Source organism: Babylonia areolata, chromosome 9 (assembly GCF_041734735.1).
Source record: "Babylonia areolata isolate BAREFJ2019XMU chromosome 9, ASM4173473v1, whole genome shotgun sequence".
In the NCBI taxonomy this organism is placed as follows: domain Eukaryota; kingdom Metazoa; phylum Mollusca; class Gastropoda; order Neogastropoda; family Buccinidae; genus Babylonia; species Babylonia areolata.
The window spans coordinates 23,626,800-23,643,755 of record NC_134884.1 but is presented as its reverse complement, the minus strand read 5'-3'; positions in this window follow the sequence as shown (position 1 = coordinate 23,643,755).

Below are 16,956 nucleotides of genomic sequence, written 5' to 3'. Positions count from 1 at the left end.
GGCCATGAAAAAAGAACAGTGTCTGAGTTGGGGATGAATTTATGGTGTGAAAGTTGAGAAATCAGAAGTGAACTGATCGTTTTTCAAAGGCAGAATGCAAAGCAAAATGGTGACAGATGTGGCTTATCGGATGTTTGTGCCTTATATGAATTCAAAATAACTTCTTCCTTTAAATTAGGGGGTGCACCTTATGTGCTGCAGCGCCTTATGGGCCGAAAATTAAGGTATTTGTTTTCAGTTGAATTTACACATCTCAGTGATGTATTGATGTTTATGCTGCTTGACAGAATTACTTAGTGCATTACATTTTATTACATTCTGCTCAGGCCAATATGAAGCTGTTCAAATTTAGATATATTTTTTGAAAACTTACTTGTGTGCCATTGACAGAAAACTATAAATGTTAATGACAACCACAACTGCAGTGTCAGTCAAGTCATTTGTTGATATTCTCAAGGATAAGTTCAGCACTGATTGGTGTGAACATATGTGTGTGAAACTTTTTTGCCATGAGAAAGTATGATCAGTCTGAACACATGTTTCTGTCATGAGAGTATGGTCACTCTGAACATATACATTTCTGTCATGAGAGTATGATCACTCTGAACATATACATTTCTGTCATGAGAGTATGATCACTCTGAACATATACATTTCTGTCATGAGAGTATGATCACTCTGAACATATACATTTCTGTCATGAGAGTATGATCACTCTGAACATATACATTTCTGTCATGAGAGTATGGTCAGTCTGAACATAAACTTTTCTGTCACAAGAGTATAGTTAGTATGAATACAAACATGTTTTTTTCATGAGAGGAATATAAGTCTGAACACAAATATTTCTTTCTTGAGAGAGTATGATTAGTCTGAACACAAATATTTTTGTTCATTCTTCTACGTGGTAAAAAAAAAAAAGAAAGAAAAGAAAGAAAAAAAGAGACTTTTTTTGTTTGTTTGTTTTTTTCTTTTCCTTTTTATTGATTTTGAATGTTTTTCATACACCAGACATTCCAAGCAGTGAGCTACCTGTTGACAAAGCCTGTTCTCATTTGTAAATTGTTGCAAAACCATGACCTGCAAAATGCAGTGCCTTCCTGTCGTTGTGCATGCATATCCGCTTTGCCATGATCTGAAGCTCAAACAGCATTGCTGCTGGAGATCTGCTGGTCTTTGCTTCTTTTAGATTGCAATTATTATCTGTATATAAATATTTTTGTGTGTATTTCTGCATACATTCCTTCTGGCTGCTTATTTGCTTGTACAGATGCCAGTTATATATTCCCAAGTCTTTTGGGTTTTAATCTGCATGTTGAAAAAAAACACACACACACAAAAAACTTGATCATTCCCTTTATTTGGTATGTGCATATCACTATTCTTTCACAGCATGTCTTGGGCAAGTTAAAAATCTGGCGGACCCCATCCCTCTTCAGGTCCAATTTCCTTGTCAGGTTTACTCCCCCACATGTGAAAGGTAGTACCGGGTTACATGTTTTCCAGTATCAGGGGAGAAACTCTGATCCAACTCACATGTGTGGTGCCCCAATGACTCTTTGCAGAGTTGAAGGATAGAGAAAGACATATCACAAGAATATACATTTGTACATGTACATAATAAACATACATGCACACACACTCACATACCAGCAAAACCATGCATGCTACTTTCTCTGTACTTTCTTGTGCACATGCTTGCATGGCACTTTGTGCTTAAGTGTGGTGTGTGTGTGTGTGTGTGTGTGTGCACATATATGTGTGTGTTCCTTCGTGATATTCAGTTTTCTGTATACATTTCAGTGAATGCAGAATATATTATTTGTCAATTTTTGCTTGTTCTTTTTAAAGTAGTTTTATTGTGCCTTTGATATTTACTACGCAGAGACGGTCATTCCATTGTAAATATTTGAACAGGAGAGGATCAGAAACACTGAAAGTTTTGTGGATTTTTATCCGGCACTTTAGCCGTTGTCACATGTTGCCTTCTCTTGGAAAGTAGTTATTTCAGTTCTTTCTCTCATTTGTTATGTGTGTGTGTGAGAGTAGTTGTTTGTAACTGTGTACTAGTCCAGCAAGGGGTCTATTTTTTTGTCAGATTAACCCCTGGACTGCTGAACCTTGGTTTCATTATCAAAGTGGTACAGGATTTGAAGTGCAGAAAGTGAAGTTTATTCTTTTTCAAGAGATGTAGTTGACTGACCTGGATGTTGTATTGTATTGTCACGCAATATGACACAGTCCAAAGTCTGAAAAGTTATGACAAAGATTGGTGCCAAAAGGGAGACGCTCATTCAGTCTGGATCCATTATTGTTGTCAGTAGGGGGCATAGTAGGTGGTGTCCTGAGTATGTTGAATCAAAACAGGCACTACCGAACACCACTGAAGTGACTCAGCAGCAGATCAGGGTCTCCTGGAGTGTGGCCTCCTAGCAACCTAACATTGATGGTTTCCTGTGAACTTGCAGTACTTGCCGGCACTGGGACTGAGACAGACAAATCTGGGTGTGGCTGTGTATGGTGGACTTGGAATGAGCGGCATCGCAGCAATGCCACTAAAATGGTACAGATGATGAGGCAGTAAAAATATTTTTTTTAAAGAAAGAAAGAAAAGAGAGAGAGAAAATACCCTGGTCAGTTTGCATCCCTCTGTCACAGTGAAATAACAGCCCTCACTGAGAACATGCACACCCACAGCAGTCAAGGGTTTGACTAATGTTTGTACTGACACGTGTGGAGGTCCTGCCCAGCTCTTTAACCCCCGGTCTTTTTTTTTTTCTTTTCTTTTCTTTTTTCAAATGAATCAACAATATTATGATTAGATTTATGAAAAAAAAAATTGCTTCGTATGGCTGTGCAGTACAAGGAACGTTAGAAGAAAAAAATGTGCAGACTTTTTTTTTTTTTTTTTTTTTTTTTTTTTTTTTAGATTGTTGCCAGCCACAGCACAACCTTTGGAGGTTCAGCTAACTCCTGTCAAAAAGAGACAGAGAATGTGCTAGGAAATAGTTTTGACTTGGTGAGTGGAAGACAGTCACCCAGTGAAAAAAACGAAAAACAAAATGTAAACATATGATATTTCATTGCTACCTACCCACGGGAAAAGCTGAAAAAGAAGTTTTGCTAAGCAGGCTCTGAGATGATCCACATTTTGCTTTGCTCATCTTTTATTTGGACTTGTGTTGTGTGTGTTGTCAAAGCATACCTTTACTGACACATCCATTTCCAGTTTCTGTCCCTGGATTTGTCATTTTTCAGGCAGAGAGATAGAATTGATAGAATTGATGGCTGGTGGCAATGATAACAGGTGTGAGCAGATTTTGAAGGAGATTATTATTTTCTGATTGTTGACAATTGGTGGAATGCAGTTTTGTTTTGAAGATATGTACATTTCTATTCTATTTTTGATGTTTTTGATGTGGACACACATTATGTACCACTGACCACCCTCCTCCCCTCCCTCATCCTTTGTTCTGTTTTTGAACAGGTTTCTTTCTTTCTTTGTTTTCATCACTGTGCATGAATGGAAATTTGTTGTGTATCATGAGCATATGTTTCCTGGCAGTTGAGATCATATCTATGTGAAAAAAACAATGTTGCTTGTCACGAAGTCACCAGCCACACCTCATAGCAATGCATATACGTTCGTGTGATAATGTTGAAGTTTTGGATAATTTTATTACATACCTGTATTCCTATGAATTGTATTTTGCCCACATTGAATGTCAGAGTACCTTGCTGTCAGCTTTATTTTGCATAAAGCAATAATTTTTTACGTACGTCGCATGTGTCAAGCTGTACAAGTGAAATGTTTGTTGCATGGCTGCGCAGCCTGATTTATGGTTGAGCAGACACTTGTAAAAATCTAGTCAGCTCCGCAGGGTATAAACATATCTATAGATTTTAGATGAAGAAAATTATTTTTGTTGTCTTTGATTATTGTGTGTGGACTTGAGTGCTTTGTATGCTCCCATGCCAAGGCTTCTTGGACCCGGATGATCAGTGTTTATGTTTGTATCTTCTTTGGCTTTGTTTTTGTTGCTGTTGTGGCACATTATGTTATGGACAAAAACCTGATCATGGATCAGATAAGTTATTTGAAACAAGTCCATATTTTGTTTGTCTAGTGTGACAAAAAGTAAGAAGCATACAGAACTGTTGACATTATTGGTGTAGAGAATGTGAACTGTTAGGGGGAAAGCAGCAATATATATTTTAAACATGTTTTTAGTAACTTTTTTTTTACCCCTGCGAGTGTATGCCTTGATCTCTTGAAATTATGTGGACATGTTTTACATACATCTATGTGAATTTTTCTTGTTCAGATTTCTATTTATCTGGTTATAGACTTTTAATAAGGTGTTGTGTTACATGTATTTCATCAAAAAGCAACAAAACTTAATTATAAAAGTAAGATAAAACAGTATATGTTGTGCAGCCTCTAGCATGTTGTTTTGGAAAAAGTAAGCTATATACATAGCACTCCTCAAAGCACAAGATTAAAGGTAAGAGATAGGGCCATTCTCTTTTTGGCTGTGCAATATTATGCAATTATTCCTCTTTCCAGTGCCTTTTCTGTTGTTTTGATGACAGCACATCTTTTTAATTCAGTGAAACTGCTGGTCAGTGCATTGTTCATTTGTTATTCTAAACCATGCTTTAGTTTGGATTTTTTTTTTTTAAGAAGTTTTTTTTCTTTTACTTTGTATTGGAAATATCTTATTCATCAGCCCTTGTGGATTACTGGAGGTGGTGGCAGTTTATATTTATCTAAATCAATTTTAACATCAATAGAAAAAAAACCAAGACACTGATAAATTTTGTAAACCACAAGATGTGGACATAATGTCAATACACTTGTGGATTACTGGAGGTGGTGGCAGATTATATTTATCTCAACCAATTTTGATATCAATAGAAAAAACAACTACGACGAGACACTGTTAAATTTTGTAAACCACAAGATGTGGACATAATATGTATACCGATTCATCTCCATTTTTTATAGTGTGAACCCCGTTCAGTATTCTTTTGACAGAAAATTATTGACATTTTCTGGAATTAGAATACTTCATGAATTTCTTTTTGACAGATGGACTAAAGGGGTCATTGAACTCTGAACAACAAAATGACTTTGAATGAAACCTCATTACATGTGGCATTTTATTCATGGGGTTAGTGATTATGATATGAACTAAATGGGGTGGGGGGAAATGAACTGCAACAGATTCAGGGAAAAAGAACATAACATTATTTGACATAGATCACATTTGATCTCTTGCCTTGAGTACAGCCAGTCTCCATTGAATACATGCTGTACAATAAAACACTTTGCATGAGTTTTAGATATTATGTAGATTTTTTTTTTTTAAGCCATCACAACGCTTATTAATTCCTCCATTTTCCAGGGAGAAACTTCTTGGTTAACATATGGCACTGAATTCATCTTTTCTTCCCTGACTGGCTCCAAAAGAATCACAAAGGTGCCATATTTGCTTTACCAGGTTGAAATATTGACACGAAAAGTTTGCTCATTGTGTGTGAAATGTGCTCACAATGTTAGAAATGACACGCACTGTGTTGTAATTTCCCTCCCCACAGGAGCTACTTCCCCAAATAAAAGTCACACAAAAACAATGAAAGGCTGAAGTGTAGTGTCCGCCAAAAGCTTTGATACTGTTTCATGTGTGGATTTTTTTTTTTTTTTTTTTTTTAATATAGTTTCATGTTTTTTTGTTGTTGTTTTTTTTTGGGGGGGGGGATAACTTGTACTGAAATGTTTGATCTGTAGGTTTAAATTGGATCTGTCTCTTGAAGTTTGATCTGTGCCTGTTGACTTTGACTTCCCTTGTACTGGAGCTAACTATGCAGCATAATCAGGAAATAAAATTGTCTTCCACACATTTGCTGTTTGGTGGTGGTGCTTGAATTAGCAGTGGGTTGTATTTGGTGGCGGTGTCATTTTTACATATTGCGTGTTTCCTTGTTTTAGTCCGAAACAATGCAGTCTCCCAGTCTGTATTCTAACATGTACTTGTGCCTTGTGTATTGTCACCTGAAACTCAGTGCCTTGTTTATCATCAACTGGAAAACAAATCACTGACTGTCTGCTTTTTTGTCTTCCATCCCTCCACTCTTTCCTCCCTGGGGTGTTGTTTCCTGACCACACACAACATGACAGCACTGCTAACATGACATGACCAGCTTCTTGCTGGTGTTGTACTAACTTGTCACTCTTCTTTTAACTGGTTCTGACCTCTTTTGTTCCTTCTGGCATATCATACATTTATCCACAGGATTATGAGAGCTTTGTTTGTGTTGCTACAGTATCGGGTTAAAACAGGAGAGTATATAATGTTGAATCTGAAGCCAAAGCTGTATAATAACATGGACTATTTGAAATATTGGCAGATCTTTTTCATGCTCTCTTTCTCTCTCTCACTCAAACTCTCTCCCTCACACACACATGCACACACACACACACACACACACACACACACACACACACACACAACACACATTCCTTCCAAGTTCCTGCCCACAAAGTATAATTTACTTGATCAGTTTTCTTCAAGACGTTATCCATTACTGACTTTTCATATCCTCAACCAAAACCTTTATTCTTAAGATGTTCAAACTATGTTTGTAAAAACTGTAATAGTTGTCATTACAATGACTGCAGTGACAAAAGTAAGCAGTATAGAAAGTAATCATCCAGCAAAACCAATCAGTGAACAACTGATCAATAGTGCAGATGAATTGATACAGAAACAATGACAGATAATATAGCAACAAATGCAATATACTCAACAAATAAGAGTTTCAATATCCTGACTTTAGAATGGGACCAATTATGAACTGGTGTGTAATCTAGAATTAAACAGGGATCACACCCTGTTTGGAAAAAAAAAAAAAAAAAGAAGAAGAAGAAAAACCAACAACTGTACAGTGCTTTTTCTGCTCACTAGGATAAACAGAAGTCATAATTCACACATGATTTATCTGCATTAGCCAACTTCCTTTGTCCTTCAGTCCTGCATGCCCATCAACTTTCCCCCCTTCTTTTGGATTACAGAGGATAAAACCGTGGTGTTCTCTGTTTCCTTGTACGTTCCTAGAGCTCCTGCACTGAGTGGTGATGGGTCTTTAAGTTGAAGGTGGTGTGACATCTGCTTTTACCCCCTGTTGTCTGCTACATACCACTGTGAACTGAAAAGTGGAATATGGGCTGAAGCTTCTGCTTTGTTTTCTGTTAAACCCCAACCACCCACTCCTACCCCACACACTTTCTTTGCCTCATTTCAGTCTGTCCGCATGCTGGCTATGGGTTCCTTTGGTCTGGCTGTTTAGAGAGTGTCTCTGTCTCCAAGGTGCGGAAGTGGTGAACATTTAATTGTAAATTATAAGTTGTTTTATTTATTTATCTATCTATCTATTTATTTGAAGAATAACTAATTATGGAGTAGTCATCAGAGAATTCTTAAGGTTGTTTTTTTTTTCACCCCCTTGCCCATTTCCCTTTTTGCAGAAATCTTGTCATTGAAATTATACCAAGACAGTTGTTGTATTTGTTGTTTTTTTTGTTGTTGTTGTTTTGTTTTGTTTTGTTTTTTGTCACTTGTAGCAGGACTCCTTTTCAAACATGTAGACCTGGATTTTATATGTACTGGAATGTCTTATATATATATATGTTTATATACATTACATATATTCCTTATTGTTGGAAAGTGAGGATCCAGTGCTCTCTCACTTGCTGTCATTGAGCTTCATATTCATTTTCCCCTGTCCCCTTCACCTCCCAAACCTCCCTTGTACCCCTCCCTGACATCCCTAATTTCTTTGAACATCACATCATGAATTTGAATTTTATTATACCAAGTGTTCTCTTACAATAGTTTTGTTTTAAAGAGATCTAGAGTAGCCAAGTTGTAGTAAGCCAAAATGTTGATCACTGTTGTCCATTTTTTGTTGTAGTGACAAAAATTCTAACATGTTTACATATCATACTATTGAATGCCATATTCTAAGCTGATATGCTATATTTGTACAGAATGTCTCATACGTGAAACAAAGTGTATATTTAAGTTTTGCGTGAGATTTTTTTTTCCTGTACATATAATTTATTATTTCTAAATGTTCTCGTTTTTACCTGTTGTGACAATGTCTCATCCACATAATGTTACTGGCTGTGCCAGAAGATGCTAGTCAAGAGACAAAAGTTTAGACGTTGTAGTGTTGAACTGGTCCTGTCCAGTTTCCCAACTTGAAGAATAGTCTCCGCAGGGGAGGATATCATCTCACTGTGATCATGACCCCTAATTTATCAGTGTTTTATTATATAGATTCAGATTTCTGCCTGCTTATGTTATGATTGGGCTTTCCTTCAAAGCTTCCGTTAGCTTTTTTTTTCTTCTTTTTTTTTCTTCTCTCATATATCAAATATAATGAAATCATCGAGTCATTCATTTTTCTCCATAATCATTCAGTTAATTTTATTGTAATATAATTTTCCCTGTTTGTGTGTGTGTGTGTGTGTGTGTGTGTGTGTGTTATGTACATATCAGTGTATTACAGTTTATTCAATTCAAAGCCAAAATGTTTGCACATTTCCTATGTGTCTTGTAGATTGCTTAAGTTGTTTTAGTTAATTGGACCATGCCCTGAGTATTATCTAGTTTCCACCAAGGATAAAACATAATGATCCATCAGTGTACCTTTCACAACTGATGCAATACAGTCACAAGTGCACTGTGGTTTATGCTTGGACATAAGATTTCGTTTGAAGTTGTTGATTCAATAAATCTATTTTCTGTATTCTGTATGGAAAATGTTCCATATTTCGAAAGTTGAATTGGAAATTCCAAATAACCAAAAAAAAAGAGTTGTTTTTCTCAAAAGCAATATTATTTTTTTCAAGTAAAATCAGATTTTTTTCTTAGATTTTTCTTTTTCTTTTTTTTTTTCTTTCTTTTTTTTTTTTTAGTTTGTAATTCCAAGAGGCCAAGACATGGTTAAATTCTTCATCTCTCTGTGAGATTTCTTTGTACCCCTTCTGTCAGATATTTACCCCTGTTTCAAAATACAGACTGTTGTTAGTGCCCCTTTTGTCCAAGAGATGTTTGTCCACATCTGCAAAGCTAGAATGTTGTTTGTGCCTACTTTGACATGATGTTCACCCCATCACAAAAACTTAACTGTTATTAATGGCCCTACTATCCAAGGGTTATTCAACCCTCTTCTCAAAAGCTAGACTGTTATTAGTGCTCCATTCTGTCCAGAAAGTGCTGACTTTTTTTTTTCTTAAAAGCTGGAAGATCAGGGTATGGTTATTGCCCCTTTTCTCTCAAAAATGAGAGTGCTATTATTTCTCCTACTCTGGGAGCAGTTGACCTTTTTTTTTCTTAAATATCAATTTTGTAACATGACACAAACATGACCAGAAAAGTAGCAGAATTTCAAAAAAACACATTGGTCAATAAGAAGGTAGGCAGAATGAAAGTCATGTCTTTCTAGACATTTTTTTAAACTGAACTTGGGTAATCCAAGTGATGGCCTAAGAAGGGAAGTTTGTTCGTTACTAAGGGGCTAAGTTGGGAAAAAGAACACTGACCTCGATCTTTTGGGGGGTTCTTTGAGGAATTGTCAGTGAATTAAGTGCTTTGATGCTCATTCTCTGCAGTTAGTGTTGTCCTGTTGAATGTAATTGGTACTGTGTCTTTCCCAGTGCCATTAAGTGGTACTGCTCCTTTTCTCAATTAGCCCCCCCCCCCCCCCCCCCCCCCCCCCCCCCGAACCCCCCACCCCTACCCACACCCCTTCTCTCTGTAATAGGTGTATATATCCTTTAGACCCTACTGTCATTTGTTGTTATAAGATTTCTTCCTTTTTTGTGTGTGTGAAGTCATCTTACCATGGAATTCTTTTTCTATATGGGAATGCAAAACTCTATAGATAAATAACATATTTTTATTTTTAAATATATATATCTGGGCTTGAATTTGATTTTAGTGGAGAATGTCTTGCCCACATTACACCCCCCACTCTCTTGGCCAAGAGGGTTTTAGGACAGTCAGCACTGGGATGGTTCCCAAAGGTCAACTAGCCCCCAAGGCTGCAGCAATAAGAACCAGTGCAATCTTGCCTCCAAGTTTGATAGTCATAGTCCTTCACAAAAGACTAGACTGTAAATGACTTCCCATTGCAATGGAGAAACCATTGATCATACAGCTCTCACTTTGCTGTTGGCCCAGCTGTTAGCTTATATCAATCTGTGATGTAAGCTGAGCATTGGCATGACAGACCTAATATATAGGTTTTTTTATGATACATATTTTTCATATATATTTTATTATATGTTGTGGGATTTCTTGTCTCTAAAATGTTCCCAATAACACAGTACTGAATACAGAATGTGGATATTATATTTGTAAATTTTATTATCCATGCACTGTGTAAAGATTACACTGAGAAGCATTATTCCTTGCATTGATGCTGCTGTAATGCCTTGGTTAAATTCACCAGCCAAAACCCATTTTGAATTGGGCCAAGGTCAACCTATTCTGTATTGTGACAGTGAAAACAATTCGTAGACTTGATCCTCAGTCTCTTATGAAAATCAAATTCCATGGTCATGATGGTGTCGTCTTCATTTCCACTTGTCATCAAATCACCATTAACCTTTGGCCCTTCAAGGCATGCTATCTGAATATATTTAAGATATATAAAAATGTAAAGTACAGCAATAATGAATTATTAATCAGCTGTCTCTTTTTCAAAATTCAAAAATTGCTCTGCTTTCTGAATGACAATTATTTAATAGGGAATGAAAATAAAAAATATAATATAATCATTCAATCAACTTCATTGTGTGTGTTTCTTTTGTTGAAACAGAAATTTGAAGTGCAGTGAATAATGAGTGGTATAAAATTATTGGCTTTTGTTGGCTTGTGCTTTCAGGTGGTGCATGTAGAGAAAATTTGTTAAGAGATGCAAGGAGATATCCTGGAACAAACTGGTACAGGACACAAAATTCTCCTAATCTACAAACAAGTACTAAACATCATATCTTGGGACACTTGCTGCAATTCATTGTTTCCTATGTAAGCAGTCAACACAAGTGCACAAAAGGAGGTTGTGTCAAAGATCAAGAAGTAAGCTCTTAAAATCAACAACAACAACTTCCCCCATGGAGCCTCAGCAAAATAATGTACAAGTTATGCAGTGGCAATAACTCTCCATATCTTTTTTTTCTGTTGTTTGAAATGGATCTGATTTCTCAACCATGTTTTGTTTTTCATGGTAACCTGGAACTAACTTCCTCATACTTACTGGAGGATATCAACACTGCTCTTACAATCCCAGCACTGGACCGAAGCATTCTGTTATTCTCATCCAAAAACAAGAGTGTGTGTACACTGAACCACAGTTTCACACTCATTTGGATCTGATCACTGGCCAAGTTTTTGCCTTTGCAGTTTCATAAGTTTTTCTGTCTCAGAGACTGACAAAAAGCAGATATCTATAATTTGTACACAGCCTTTTTGCTGGTAATGCCATCTTTCTCGAGTCAGGATTTCCAGTATCTAATGCCACAGGCCAACACACTGCAGTCTTACCATTAACTCACTTCGACCCATTCTGCCTTGCTGATGATCTGCACAGTAGTACAATGTCATTCTTCTATTTCTTTGTGATTCGGTGAAAATGTACACACATGTCTGATCATTTTAATTTGTTTCAGAAATAAATTATGATATCTGATTGTACTGAATATTCTGGAATTCTTCATGGCAGAATGATGTGTACCCAGATGAAGTGATTTCTTGTACTGAATATTCTGGAATTCTTCATGGCAGAATGATGTGTACCCAGATGAAGTGATTTCCGCTTTCATTGTATCGTATCGTATTGTCTATTGTATTGTGCTGTGCCAACCAGTCAGACTTAAATAAACATCCATTGCAATCCCTGAGGCACCTTCGCAGAATCGTTGGGTGTTGGACTTTCAATCCAGTGTTCACCAGTAATCATGGTTCCAGAACCTGCTTTGGCATGGTGTTGTGTCCTTGGGAAAGGCACTTCGCTCCGATTTTACTCACTCCACCAAGGTGAGAATGGGTACGGGCCAGTTGGAGAAGGTTAAAATGGCTGAAGGAGAGAAAGGTGGCAGAATGGTGAAGACGTCCATCTGCCAATACAGAGTCCATGCGAGTCTGGGTTTCAGTGAATCCCGCTCTCGCCCTCTCTCCCAAGTTTGACTTCAAAATAAAACTGAGCATCTTGTCACTGATGAGATGATAAGCCGAGGTCCCCGGTGTGTGTAGTATGCACTGAAAAAGAACCCATGGCAACAAGAGTGTTGTCCTCTGGCAAAATTCTGTAGCAGGAAATCCACTCTGTTAGGTAAACAAATATACATGTTTTTGCATACACCCAAGGCCTGACAAAGCATGTCTGGTGATGCTGCCGGTCAGGCATCTGCATAGCAGATGTGTAGTGTCAGGTATAATTATTTGGATTTGTCCGAACACAGTGACGCCTCTTCGAGAAATTGAAACTGAAAAGGAGAGCAATGGGTATGTCTTCCAATGGCTGAGTCTGAGACACAGCGAATCTGATCTGAATTCACTGCCCCGATGGCCGTAAAAAGACTCTGGGACCTTTCACCTCAGTTTTAACCATTGCAATCAAATAGCTCAACCCTTCAAAAGCGGGACATTACAAGCCATACCACTTTCAATATTTGTGTGTGGTGTGAAATTACACTGGATCTACATAAATCCATGACAAATTTGTATTTGTATTTCTTTTTATCACAACAGATTTCTCTGTGTGAAATTCAGGCTGCTCTCCACAGGGAGAGCGCGTCGCTATACTACAGCACCACCACCCCATCCCATCCCCCCCGCCACCCCCCACCCCCTCTTTTTTGTTTGTTTGTTTGTTTTTGTATTTTTTCCTGCGTGCAGTTTTCTTTGTGGGTTTTTCTACAGAATTTTGCCAGGAACAACCCTTTTGTTGCCGTGGGTTCTTTTACGTGCTCTAAGTGCATGCTCCACACGGGACCTCAGTTTATCGTCGCATCCAAATGACTAGCGTCCAGACCACCACTCAAGGTCTAGTGGAGGGGGAAAAAATATCGGCGGCTAAGCCATAATTCGAACCAGTGCGTTTAGACTCTCTCGCTTCCTAGGCGGACGTGTTTCCTCTAGGCCATCACTCCACTTTAACAGGGAACCAATCAAAAAACAAATTTCTTTAGTTACGTTTTTTTTTCCTCCACAGCGTACATTTCCCATCAGTTCTTAAAAGCGTTTTTATGTAATGTTGATGGTAAGTAGTGATAAGGTCACAACCGAAGTCCAATGAAATTGTCATCCTTTGAAAATGTATACTAATTTATTTTTCTTTATTTCAGTACGGACTGGTGAAACTTCAATCTATTTTAAATGAATAAACTTGGCCTATATTAGTATACCAACAACAACAACAACAACACACACACACACACACACACACACACAATAATAATAATAATAATAATAATAATCTGTGTGCGTGGTATGTGAACATTACCTCTACGTGAGTCAGTTCCAACAAATCATGTTTATAAATCCTTAATCAAAATTAATTATTGTGTCCTTATATTTAAGAATCGTAAAGTAAAAGGGAAGGACATTTACAATGCATACCCTACCGAATAAAGTACAAGATCAGCACTCTATGCTGCAAATGTATTCACAAATCAGCCCCTTCCTATCTCTGTGGCTGCCTTGACCTCTATACTCCATCTCGCTCACTACGATCAGCTTCGGATCCACTCTATTTACGCATACCCAGATTCAAACTCTCGACTGTTGGCCGCCGTTCTTTCTCTGTCTCTGGACCTTGCATTTGGAAGTGAACTTCCTCTTTCGCTTCTTCAAGTCTCCACACTCAGCTCTTTCAAGTCTGACCTTAAAACCCACCTCTTCCCAAAATAGCCTCCCTTCCCTGCCTCTTCCTTGTCTTCAGTTTCTCCAGTTTTAGAGTTATGCGTGCGTGAGAATGACTGGTGCGAAAGCGCTTAGATTTGTCTATGCACAAGATTCAGCGCTATATAAATACCATTATTATTACTGTGTATGATGACGATGCTGATGATGATATGGACACTTAATAGAGCGACTGTCGTCGGTCAGAAACCAAGCTGCAAGTGCTTTACAAACACTGAGCCATTGGCACAACAGGCTGCCTACCTGGGTAAACCTGACTGACAGCTGCCATTGAGCGCTCATCATTCGTTTACCGTGTCATTCTGACAATCAGGTTTCACACACACACACACACACACACACGGCACACACACACACACACACACACACAGAGAGAGAGAGAGAGGTATATAACATTTTATGTGCGTGAATGTTTTGTTTATTTAACCCGCCATGTAGGCAGCCATATTCCGTAGTTTTCGGGAGTGTACATGCTGGGTATGCTTCCATAAGTCACCGAATGCGGACATGGACTACAGGATTCTTAACATGCACATTTGATCTTCCATGTGCGTAGGCTACTACACAAAGTTGGTCAGTTCTGGCACAAGCAGGTCTGCACACATCATTCGAACTCAGGAAACTCGTCGGCCGAGATTCCAATGCTCTGACCATTTGACCAACGCACTCGTCATGTGTACTGATAACTTGAACTCAAGAAATCACAATGGATACCCACTGTTACTCTTTATAACAGAAATGCACTTGTTATTTGCCTCCTTAGTTTCAGAGGAACAATATAGCAGTCACTCTTTGGAATACGAAAGCACACTGTTTGTCTTTTATAGTTGTATTTTCTTTCTCTCCATCAGAACTTGAGCAGTAGCCGTCTGGACGCTAGTCATTCAGATAAGACGATATGCTGAGGTCCCGTGTGCATCAGTCATGCCACTTAGCGCACGTGAAAGAACCCACGGCAACAACTGAAAGGGCTGAAAGGGTTGTTTTTGGAAATATTCTGTATTCACCTTGGTAGGAAAACAAATATAGGTATATACCTACACTTGCAAGCAAAACAGAATAAGATGGGGACAAAATGAAATGGGTGGCGCTGAATGTGGCTGTAGCGAAGTGCTTTCTTTGATGGGAGAGCAGCTTGAATTTCACACAGCGAGATATGGTGTTTTTTCTCTGTCTGTTTTTTTGTTTTGTTGTGTGTGTGTGTGTGTGTGTGTGTGTGTGTGAAAGGTACAACACAATACACACATTTGATACAGTAGTTAGGTTTAATGGCGCATGTCACAGTGTGATCTTAAAACATGAAGCATATACAAATTATATTTTATGTTGGAAAGAACTTGTGCATTATGCATTACAATACTTTAAATGGCCATCTGGCATCACAGAGTAGAAATCACACGTACTTTGCAGGAGGTTCAGTCCACAAACCGAATGCTGACTATTGCTGGATACTCCATTATAAGGGCTTATCTCGGTCAACACCAAACAATTATCTGTTTTGCTAGAACAAATCACTTGCATAACAAACATGTTTTAGCCCTTTCCTGTGTCCTGTTATTTCATCAAGTTTCATAAAAGTCCACCAGTATATTTTTTTGAGATACCGCATTACCTTTTATTGTTTATCCAAGTGGTGAAGAATCGGCCCTATTTTCTTCTATTTTCTATTTTCTTATATATGTTTGCGGCAACCTGCTCTTCATCCAGCCACAGTGTAACTGCAACACATTCTTCGGGTGACACTGAACGCAACAAAATAACTGGGTCAAGAGTATGCTTTTGCTACGTTTGACCTTGCAGTTGTAAAGAAAGCACTGTTGACCATTGATAATTTTGGCAAAATGAACAGTCCCAGAAGAATCAGTGTTGTGTCATGGTGCGTTTCGCTTCACTTGTTCTTTCCTTGGTACTGTTGAAAAACTCGTGAGAGAAACAGGTTTTAGAGACATCGTTCAGTTGGGCATCTGTGCTGGCAGCTCAGCTGAAGCTTTTGTGGCCAGGAAACACAACAACCGTGCCATCAGAAGCCACATCAGTGTCTGAAGCTCTGGAGAGACTTCTTCTGGGACAGTTTCCCAAAGACTCGCCAGGTGCAAAGAACTCTTCGATGATACAAATGAGCATTTTGAAGTCCCCCCCCAAAATAGAACGTAGAACAACTACAAAAGTACACCAGTATTAATATGCAAAGTGCAAGAAAGAGATGGCAAGAAAGGAAAGACAGCACAGTTTGGCAGAGCACATGAACATCTCAGCAATCCTTTCTGTGGTTCGAAAGGGGTGACTATGTGTCAGTGCATGCGTGTGTGCGCGCACGCTCGCATGTGTGCAAGTGCGCGCGCGTGCCAGTGTGTAATTTGCTTTTCACAGCACTGTCTGCTGTATGTTTTGGCCACACCTTTCGCATCTGTGTAAGAAAGGAGTTGGTGGGGCTGTTCTTTTTTCGTTCTTTTTTCTCTCCTTTTTTTTTTTTTTTTTTTGTTTTTTTGTCTTCTTCTTTAATTAAATTTTTAACCATTTTCTGGATTGGAGTTACGGTGAGACATGCATGGGTGCAACACGCAGAAGATTAAAAAAACAAAACAAAAAAACCCTGAAAAATTGGGGTTCAGGTGGGGTACATGGGCAAGGCATGCCCCCCGTGAACTGAACCAGACAAAAAACAAAGAACAAAAAATGGTTTAAAACGCATTTGGAAGGCTCTCCAGCAAACAAAAATATAAGATTTCATCTAAAAAAAAAATCTAACAAGGTGCATAGTGATTCAGTCAACTGGTTATGATTTATCTACAATTTGACACACATAAACCGCCGAAAAACTGTGTGTGTATGCGAAAAAAGAGACAGACAGATAGACAGACGACAGACCAACAAACACACAGAGAGAAAGAGAGAGAGAGAGGTTTCAATTCAACTCTGTGAGTACAGTATGCGAGAGAGAGAGAGAGAGAGAGAGAGACCA